The 9645-nt window shown below is 45.2% G+C and overlaps 1 pseudogene; it reads right to left on the minus strand.

Moving 5' to 3' along the window:
* Window positions 1-3271: 3271 nt before the first annotated feature.
* On the minus strand, window positions 3272-3911 carry LOC143658474 (small ribosomal subunit protein eS4, X isoform-like; annotated as a pseudogene).
* Window positions 3912-9645: the final 5734 nt, after the last annotated feature.

Raw genomic sequence — 9645 nt, forward strand, 5'->3', positions numbered from 1 at the left:
AGGGGATTTATTTCATTAGTTCTTCAGAGGGAAGGCAGCTAACTTTCATCTGAGGTTCTTTCTTACGTGGGAAGGCTCAGGGCGATCTCTGCTGGCCTTCTCTCCAGGCCTCTGGGTTCCAACAACTTCCCCTGGGGTGATTCCTTTCTGCATCTCTAAAGGCCTAGACTGAGTTGCGAGTGCTGAGATGAGGTATGCTGAGCTGCTTGGGCTGTGCTATGTTGCGTTCTCTCATTTAAGCACCAGCCAATCAAACCAAACATCATTCATTGCAGCAGGCACGCCTCCTAGCTGACTGCAGATGTCATCAGCAACAGATGAGGTTCAAGTACCATTGGCTCATGGCCACGGCAACAGAACTAGGTGCCTTCACCTGGCCAAGTTGACAACTGAATCTAACTACCACAGATGGGCACATGGGGGAGCACGTGGCTCAAAAACATGTAAGTAGAAGAGTTGTTGAACCTAAAGTCACACTTTTTAATAACAAAACAAAAAGTGTTGCGAGTTTGCTGACATTTTTCTGTGGTGGGAGGTAGCTCTGAGGACCCACTTGGGTTCAAAAGAACGGGTAGTTTCAAAAGAAGAACACATCAATCTGTCCATCAAGGTATAGGCTGCATTTTAGATGCAAACGAGAAGGTAATCCCTTTCCTAAAGAAACCCCTGCTCTGTCTTTTTGGAAAGGTTTTCATTATTATGTGAATTTTTTTCCCAAAAACCACATTTAAATGCATCACCTATAGAAGTGCTAATAGCTGCATGCTTAAAATCTTGGAAATAAACCGTCCTAATTGGATTCCAAAATCTTTTGAATAAAAAGCTTTAGTGAGCTTATGAACCCACTTGTTTAAAATATCAGAAAGAAGCATCTTCCAATTAGTCTACATCAAGATCAGAGAACATGGAAATTCACCAGCCAGATGTCAACAAAATTTTACATAATTGGCAGTTGCGATTGAAAAAATTGAGTGCCATTAGCTTCTTCCACACAGAACCAATAATCTTTGTGTGGAATGTTGTTTTCAGTTTTATATAGTTTTATACCATTGAACCATATATAAAAATCTACCAACTCTCAGAACTAGGTCCCTAATTTGTGGGCTTAAAAAATGTTAAACAACGATTTAAAAATATAATGAGGCAACCCTTCACTCTGATTAACATATTATTAATTTTATAATGCAAATAATTTTAGTAGCCAAGTCTTGCACTGTTAATAATACATTTTAAATTAAACATGCATTTTGCAATATTCATGGGGATGGGGTCCTCTTTGTTTTAGCATTTTAATTTTAATGTCTGTGTCTGTTTTATGATGTATCTATGCTGTGTAAATGTTTTTACTGATGATATGTACAATCAAAAGTGTTTTGAGATTAAGTTTCCTACTGTCACTGTAACAAATTCCAACAAATATTGTGGCTTAAAACAACACAAATTTATTTTCTGGCAGTTCAGCGGCCAGAAGTTGGAAATGGGCTTTACAGGGCTAAACCCGGGGGTACACAGAGCTAGTTTGTTCTGTAGGCTCTAGGGGGGAGATCTGCTTCCTTGGTATTCTAGCAGGCAGAGGCCATTCACATTCCTTGGCTTGTGGTCCCATCACTCCAGCCCATTCCCAACATCAAGTTTCCTTCTGGCTCTGCCTCTCCTGCCTCCTTATAAAAGGACTTTCTGATTCCATTAGATAATCTCTCAAAACCCTTAACTCAATCACATCTACCAAATCCGCTTTTCCATATGAGGCCACATATTCACAGATTCTGGGGATTCAGATGTGGACATTTTTACGGGCCTGTTATACTGGCTCCCAGAGACCTTGGGCAGAAACTATAAACCGACCCCAGAAAGAAAGCAGGTGGAGCTGCCAGTGTCGGACAGGGTGTGTCAGTTCCCCAGCCGCGGGCTCACCATGGGCTCCCTACCTGAGCCTTTCTTTCAGGGGCAGCTGAAACCTTATCTTCAGCTAATGCACAAGGCATTTCTGCAATCAGGTTTCTGTTCTTTTAGGTAAAAGTAATAAACTTCCTCTTATTTAGGGGGAGTTGGAATGATGATCTCTTTTGCTTTCTACTGACAAGTCTTCAGAGTCAGCTAAGGCAACGTTCAAATCTTGATTGAGGCACCCTGTAAGCACATTTTCTAACCCCACCTGATCTTAGCTACATTCTCTTTAAAACAGAGAAAATAATCCAGACTTTTCAGGGTGTCTGAGAGGATTGAAGGCTATAAGGAAACACCTAGAACGAGAAGACTGCTAAAGTAATGTCGGCCTCTTTCCCTCTTTGAGATAGAATTCACATCTATTCAGTTCTGTTTCCAGGGTACAAGCCTCATATCTAAAGACACAGAAACAAGAGAATAAATGGAGTCAGAGTGAGTGCCACTCTACAACCATTTCTCAATTTATCTGGGGATTAAGAAACATAGAACTTCATTCTTGGCTTCCTCAAAAGAGAAGCAAGCATGACAAGGCAAGTGAACCGATTTAGAATACAAACGCACACTTGACATGGCAAGAGGTGTCAAAAGAATCCCCCCACCCCAAGCCTGTTAAAAACAAAAATCTTAACTCATTTAACAACATTGTGCTTTGACAATCTCCCAAATTCTAGGGACATGAACAAAATCAGCCAGTTCTTGTTCTGCAAAATGCCCTGCTCCACATCCGATATCTCTGCGGACTGGGCATCTTTTCAGAGGAAACATCTCTATTTTCCTACTCTGGAAAGTGAGGTTTGTCAAATTCTGTTTTCCTGCCAAAGACTTTTTCTTTCATGCAGTAACATCCCCCTCTGCTGGAACTTCTGGATTTTGCTACAAACATTCTTAGGAACAAGAGAAAAATTGGATACTGAGTACATTTGCGTCTAAACTGGTGGTTCCTAATATTGTGTGGATAAGACCCTTTTGAGGTGCTATTTGCAATATGGAGATTTTTGGAGCTGATACTCACCTCTTAAACTTTAGAATGAAGAAATCTGGAGTGGGGTCCTCAATCTGCATTTTAACAGCACATCCCCTCCCCAGCTCCCTGCCTTCTCCAAAGAGTCTTATGTACACGGTTGTCCTTGGTAACAGGGCTCAGGGTTCTAACTGAAGGTGGGGTAGAAGCGAGAATGGAGATGCAGGCATCATATCTTCCCTCTGAGGTTAGCAGGGAAATTGGGGAGATTTATAGACTCAAGAAATCAGTCTCTTTTTTTTTTTTTCTTTTTCATACTTTACTCTTTTTAATTAGCCACAAAGAACTCTCCAACCACGTCACCTAAAGATCACCTAACCCATTGCTCTGTTTGGCAGCTGGTCTCTTGTCTCTGCCTTCAGCAGTTTGAGGCGGAGACCCTTTCCATGGGGAAGAGAAATCCATGGCTTGTTGCCCAGTACTGAACTTCATGAAATCGTTCATCTTGCCCATCTCCAAATCCATTTGAGAGGTGCTGGTCACCTTGCTGAGGGGATCAGGACAGCAGATGATGCGAGCATCGTGGGTCCCCAGGTGAGGGATTCCTTTTGTGTCCACAAAGATCGTCCTCACTTTGCAAAGCTTGTACTTGGCCTCCTCGGGCGTAATAGAATGAACAGCAAAGTGACTCGTGGTATCACAGATGAGATGGAAATTCTCTCCGGTCTTGTCAATGCTGATGACATTCATAAAACCAGCAGGAGAAGCTCTATCAGTTCGGACCTTGCCATCAACCTTTATGAGCTGCTGCACGCAGATTTTCTTTACTTCCTCTCCTTCAGGACATACTTAAGACTGATCCCTAAGAAAATGATGAGAGGGAGACATGCTCTCAGCTTATGGGGACCAGTGGATGAATGAGAAGCAAACACATCAGTTGGTTCAGCAGCCAATGCCTTAGAGCTGCCACATGCTTCAAATGCTTCTTTGGACCACCAGCCATGGCTGTGCTAGGCACAGAAAGAGCGGACAGTATCTTCTTGAAGGCAGGCAGAAGGAAAAGGAGGAAGAAATTAAATATAACAATAATTATTGCATTATTTTATGATCGCCACTGTCACAAATTACCATAAACTTAGGGGTTCGAAACCACTCAAACAAATTATCTTACAATTCCAGAGGGCAGAAGTCTAAAATCAGTCCCACTTGGCTAAAAGCACAGTGTTGGCAGAGCTGGTTCTTTCTGGAAGCAATAGAGGAGAGTCCATTTCCTGGTCTTTTCCAGCTTCTTAAGGTGGCCTGCTCTCCTTGGCTCGTTGCCACTTCCTCCCTCTTCAAAGCCAGCAATGTAGCATCTTCTGATGTCTCTCCAACTCTCACTCTTCTAAGGACCCTTGTGATTCCATTGGGCCCAACCAAATAACCCAGGAAAATCTCTCCATCTGAGGACCCTCAATTTAATCACACCCATAGTATCCCTTTTGCCTTGTCAAGTAATATATTCACAGGTTTGGGGATTCGGGCTTGGATGTCTTCGAGGGGCCATTGGTCTGTCCACCATAATAATAAGTACAATAATAATGGCAACTGAGCTGGAACAGCACTCACACCTCTGCTGACCTTTCTGCTGTGATACTGTAGGGAACCTTGGTAGTAAAAACACCACCATGCTCTGATGGGGCCCTCACACCCCCAGGACCAGGGTTGGGACCTGAACAGGCCTTTTGTGGGGGATGTGACTCAATCCCCAACACTACTCAAGACCCTAAATACTGCAGAGAGCTGAGGAGGAAGCTCTGTCGGGATGACGGGGAGCCTTGATGAACTCTGAAGACAAGAGTGATAAGTATCTGTAATTCAAGGAAGATCCCTCTGGCAGCTGAACTCCCCCAGCTCCATGGCCATCTGGGACTCTTGCTTCGGGCAGTTCCATGTCCAGCCGCTGAAAAAGCACAGGCATAATCAAGGAAAGATAAGGCCCAGGTGTTAGTTTGCTCCTGCCATTTCTCATTCCATTTTATAAACGCCTATAGCTGAAATTAAATTTTCATCTCCAGGGGCAGATCTGTTTCTCCTCACTCCATAACTGTCAGAAATGATATCGACTCAGTGGACTAATGCCCCCTTAGCATGGTGAAAGCACTTCCCTTTCACCCCCAATGCCAGGACATCAGGGCTACCTCCAGCCTCAGAAGAACATTCTGTCAAGAATCTGGAAACTGGGTCAGAGATGCTTCTCAGGCTCAATTCTGGTCTCTCTCAAAGGACACATGAGCTGGGAGATGCAAGGGCCGTGTGCTGCCATTCACCCAACAAACAGCATGTGCCAGGCAGAGTTCAGACCCTGCCATATGTCAGAGAGCAAGACACAGCGGTCCCTGAGTTCATGGAGCTTGCATCTTAGTGGGGAGGGGAGAAATAAATATCAAATTAAAAATAAATTAATCAAATGATTACAAATTTGTGATAGGTGCTATGACAGTAAAAAAAAAAAAAGAAAGGAAAAGGCTTTGATGGAGAAATGGAGGAGGAGTGAGAGGATAAGTGTGATACTTCTGATAAGAAACCACCTCTCTGAGAAGGTAGCAACATGCAGTGGAGATGGCCAGGTGACAAATGGGGAGAATGTGTGTTCCAGGCAGAGAAAACAGCTTGTACAAATGGCCAGGGCTGGGAAAGGGCCTGGCCTGCTAGAGGACTCTGGAAATGAGGCTGTGGAACAAGACACGGGCCACATATGAGGGTTATGTGGGGCATGGTATGGAGCGCAAATTTTCTTTGAATGCAGTGGGGAACTCTCACCTACACTAAGCAGGGAGTAAAAGCATCCAACTTATTTTTTTTAGTGAGAATTATGTGTCTCATGAAGATTTAGTACAAGTGACCCATAAAGCCATCAATTCAAAGTGACTTTCAGGGAGGTGGGGGGAGCAGTGCTTATAGCTGTTTTATTATCACTTCAATTTCATCTATGGCTATTCAGGTTTTCTACTTCTTCTTGGGACAGTTTTTAAAACTCTTTATTGGATTATAGTATAGATACAAAGAAATGAACATACCATGATGAGTTTTCAATCTGTGAATTTGCCCATAAACGAAGCATCCAGATGGAGAAACAGGAACCTACCAGCCCCCCCAAAGCCGTCCTCCTTTCCCCTCCCAGTCACTAGCTACCACTCCCCCAGGCAACCATCATGCTGACTTGTAACAGCAGAGGTTAGTTTTGACAATTAAGAGAGAGTCAGAAGAGAAAGAAGGAGCTCAGACCCAGATGTTTGGAGACGCAAAAGGGAAAAGTCTCAGGGAAAGTCGTTGTATTAGGGTTCTCTAGAGAAACAGAATCAACAGGGAACACTTGCAAATATAAAATTTATGAAAGTGTCTCACGTGACCGTAGGAACGCAGAGTCCAAAATCCACAGGGCAGGCTGCGAAGACGATGACTCCAATGGATGGCCTGGACGAACTCCACAGGAGAGGCTCACCAGCCAAAGCAGGAATGGAACCTGTCTCCTCTGAGTCCTCCTTAAAAGGCTTCCCATGATTGCATTTAGCATCACTAATTGCAGAAGACACTCCCCTTTGGCTGATTACAAATGGAACAGCTGCGGATGTAGCTGACATGATCATGATCTAATCCTATGAAATGTCCTCATTGCAACAGACAGGCCAGTGCTTGCCCAATCAGATGAACAGGTACCACAACTTGGCCAAGTTGACACCTGTCCCTATCCATGACAGTCGTTGAACCCAAAAGCTGGGAGAGAAGGCCAGCAGACATCACCGGGTCCCTTCCCATGTGACAGAGAAATCCAGATGAAAGTTTACTGCCTTTCCTCTGGGGAGTTGTAAATTTGTAACTAAATAAATCCCCCTTATAAAAGCTAATCCATCTCTGGTGTAATGCATTCTGGCAGCCTTAGCAAACTAAAACACAAACCAACTTACGTTTACATGGATAAAGATGGGAGTCAACCCCAGGTCTGCCAGCCACAAGTCTTCATGTTTCCAATGACCATTTTTGCTTCCTTAGCTATATCTGACAAGTGGCACTTCCAACAAGAAAACAAATATTTCCTTTTAATGATATTAAATGAGCGAGGCTTAAATCCATAAAGGGGTTTAAGGAAACAAAATTCTCCTGTATCCACAATCCTAATGGAACCCCATTAATAACCCAGTAAGGAGGGAACTATTATCATGCCCCATTTACAGATGAGAAAACTGAGCCCAGCAAAGATGAAGGATTACCCCAAATGCAGGCAACCTGTAGGGTCTGAAGCAGCATGTTCGGTTTCTTAAGCCCTGGGTCCCTGCACATTCCATTGCATCCTGCTTCTTTTTTCCTTTCCCTTCTTTTCTTTTTTAAAGTCTCTTCCTTTTTAAAGATATCACAGCCTGTGTCAGGACTTGGGGTGGGCTGAGGAGACTCAAAAACGGTATCTTTTCCTTTCTATCAGCTGCATGCCCCTTAAGGGCAGGACTTGGGAGGAGCCCACCCCTCCTAACAGCCATTTCTATTTGTTTGACATCAGGAGTGAGCTTCATAATTTTAATCCTAGGTTTCAGAAATACCTTCTGTGTCTCTCTAAGACACATGTTTGGAGGGTGTCTTAGAATGGATTCCAGCCACAATTTAATTAGAAGGAAAATGTTTTAGATTGCTATACATTTATTTCCAAGTAGCCCCAACTGATCCATATCGAGAATCTCATTGAAACTGCAAAGCAGTAAAAATGTGTATTGAACACTGGTCTGTGTCTCAAGAGAATAACAAAGACACTGACATATCTGGAGCAGTGACAGCTCCTGGGCTCAGATGTCTGGCTCATCAAAGTAGTTGTACCAGTTATCGATTGCTGCGTAACAAACCAGCCCAGAACTTAGTGATTTAAAACAACCTCAATATTTTGTCTTTCACCATCTCAGTGGGTCAGGAATTCAGGAAGGGCTCCACGGGACAGCTCTGGCTCAAGTTTTCTCACACACTTTTGGTCAGATGATGGCAGGAGCTGGAATAGCAGGAGGAATGGGGGTGCTGGCTGAGCATCTCTACCCCCTTCACATCATCTCAGGGTCTCTCCATGTGTCTCAACCCAGGGACTAGACTGGGCTTCCTAACAGCATGGCCTCAGGAAAGGTTAATGCTTCTAGGGCAGGTAGAGGCTCTGAGAGTGGATATTCAGGCAAGGAAGGTGGAAGCCGCATGGCCTTTTGTGGCCTGCCTCAGAAGTTATGCTGTGTCATCTCTGCCACATCCTACTGGGGACAAGCAAGTTCCAGGTGTGTCAGATGAGTCCCATGGACAGCATCCACCAAGAGGGACTCAGGAGTATAAGGGGTTGATTGGGGGGCTGTGGCAACAGCAACTGGGGGCTTGAACAGCCAGTTTCTCTCCCACAGTCCAGAAGGCCCCAGGCCTGAATCAAAATGACGGCAGGGCCTTGCTGCCTCTGAACATTCCGGGGAGCTGTGCTTGCCTCATCCAGCTCCTCACGGCTCCAGCAATGCCTGGCGACTGTTCCTTGGCTTCTGGGGCATCCCTCCCACTGCTGCCTTCTTCCCTGCATCGCCCCTGGTCACTGAACTCAAATCTCCCTTTCCTTCGCTGAGAAGGACACCAGCCATTGGCTTTAAGGCCACCCCAATCCAGTATGATGTCACCTTAACTGGCTTCCATCTGTAGAGACCCTATTTACAAATAAGGTTGCATTCACAGGTGCGGGGGTTAGGACTTCAGCATGCCTTTGGGGGGGACAAGTCAACCCGCTACAGTGAGGAAGCAGGACTGGATGGAAACCACAATGTGGATTCAATACCTATGAACAGGAAGTGAGGTGAGAAGGCAGGACGGGGCAGGGGTGCCTCTGGTGGCAGGGTGCCCACCTAATGTGACCTCAAGCTCTCAAGCAAACACTGCTATTGGAAGAGTCCCCCACTGCTCTATTCAGTCACAGGCTGGAGGCTGCTGAGGAAGAGCGTGACCTTGGCTTGACCTTGTCAGTCCTGAAGCTGCTAGCAGTTGGAGGCTGGAAGCTAGCTTCACGCCTTGCAGCTGCATCGGAGGTCTTTCTTGAAAGGAAGTGGGAGAAGCTCTGCCTGGGCTCCCACGCAGGCACGCTCAGAGCCAAAGGGAGGAGAATTCGGCTGCACTCCTTGAGGGGAAAGTGACAAAATTCTAGAAGAACAAGTGGGAGGGGAGTTATTACGACAACCACCTTTGGGACACACATTTTCCACAGCTCATGAGCACATGGCAGAAAGGTGGGGCAGCGCGCTGCGACCCCCAGCATGGAGAGCCAGCCCAGACGATCGTTCCACAAATGGTCACTGATTGAATGGCATCTAATAAAGGGTGAAACTTTAGGTTTTCTAGCAGATGCCCAAATTTATAACATATTATGATGCTAGATAACGGTAAGCTCTTTTGTTTCCCTTCCAAAAGGGAAATGGGAAAAAAATCCGATTTAATTGAACTGGGGTGCAGTCTGGGCTTGGGGGTTTTAAATAGCTCCCATGTGGTTCTCAAGGGCAGCAAAGTTTGAAAAACACTGGCCAGAAGCAGTGGTTCTCAACAGGGGGAAGGCGATTTTTGCCCCCAAGGGGACAGCTGGCCATGTCTGCAAACATTTTTCATTGTCACAACTGGGGACAAGCCACTGGCATCTGGTGGGTGGAGACCACAGGTGCTGCTCAGCATCTGACCATGTGCAGAGCAGCCCTCACCACAGAGATCTT

Source organism: Tamandua tetradactyla, chromosome 16, assembly GCF_023851605.1.
Source record: "Tamandua tetradactyla isolate mTamTet1 chromosome 16, mTamTet1.pri, whole genome shotgun sequence".
Lineage (NCBI taxonomy): Eukaryota > Metazoa > Chordata > Mammalia > Pilosa > Myrmecophagidae > Tamandua > Tamandua tetradactyla.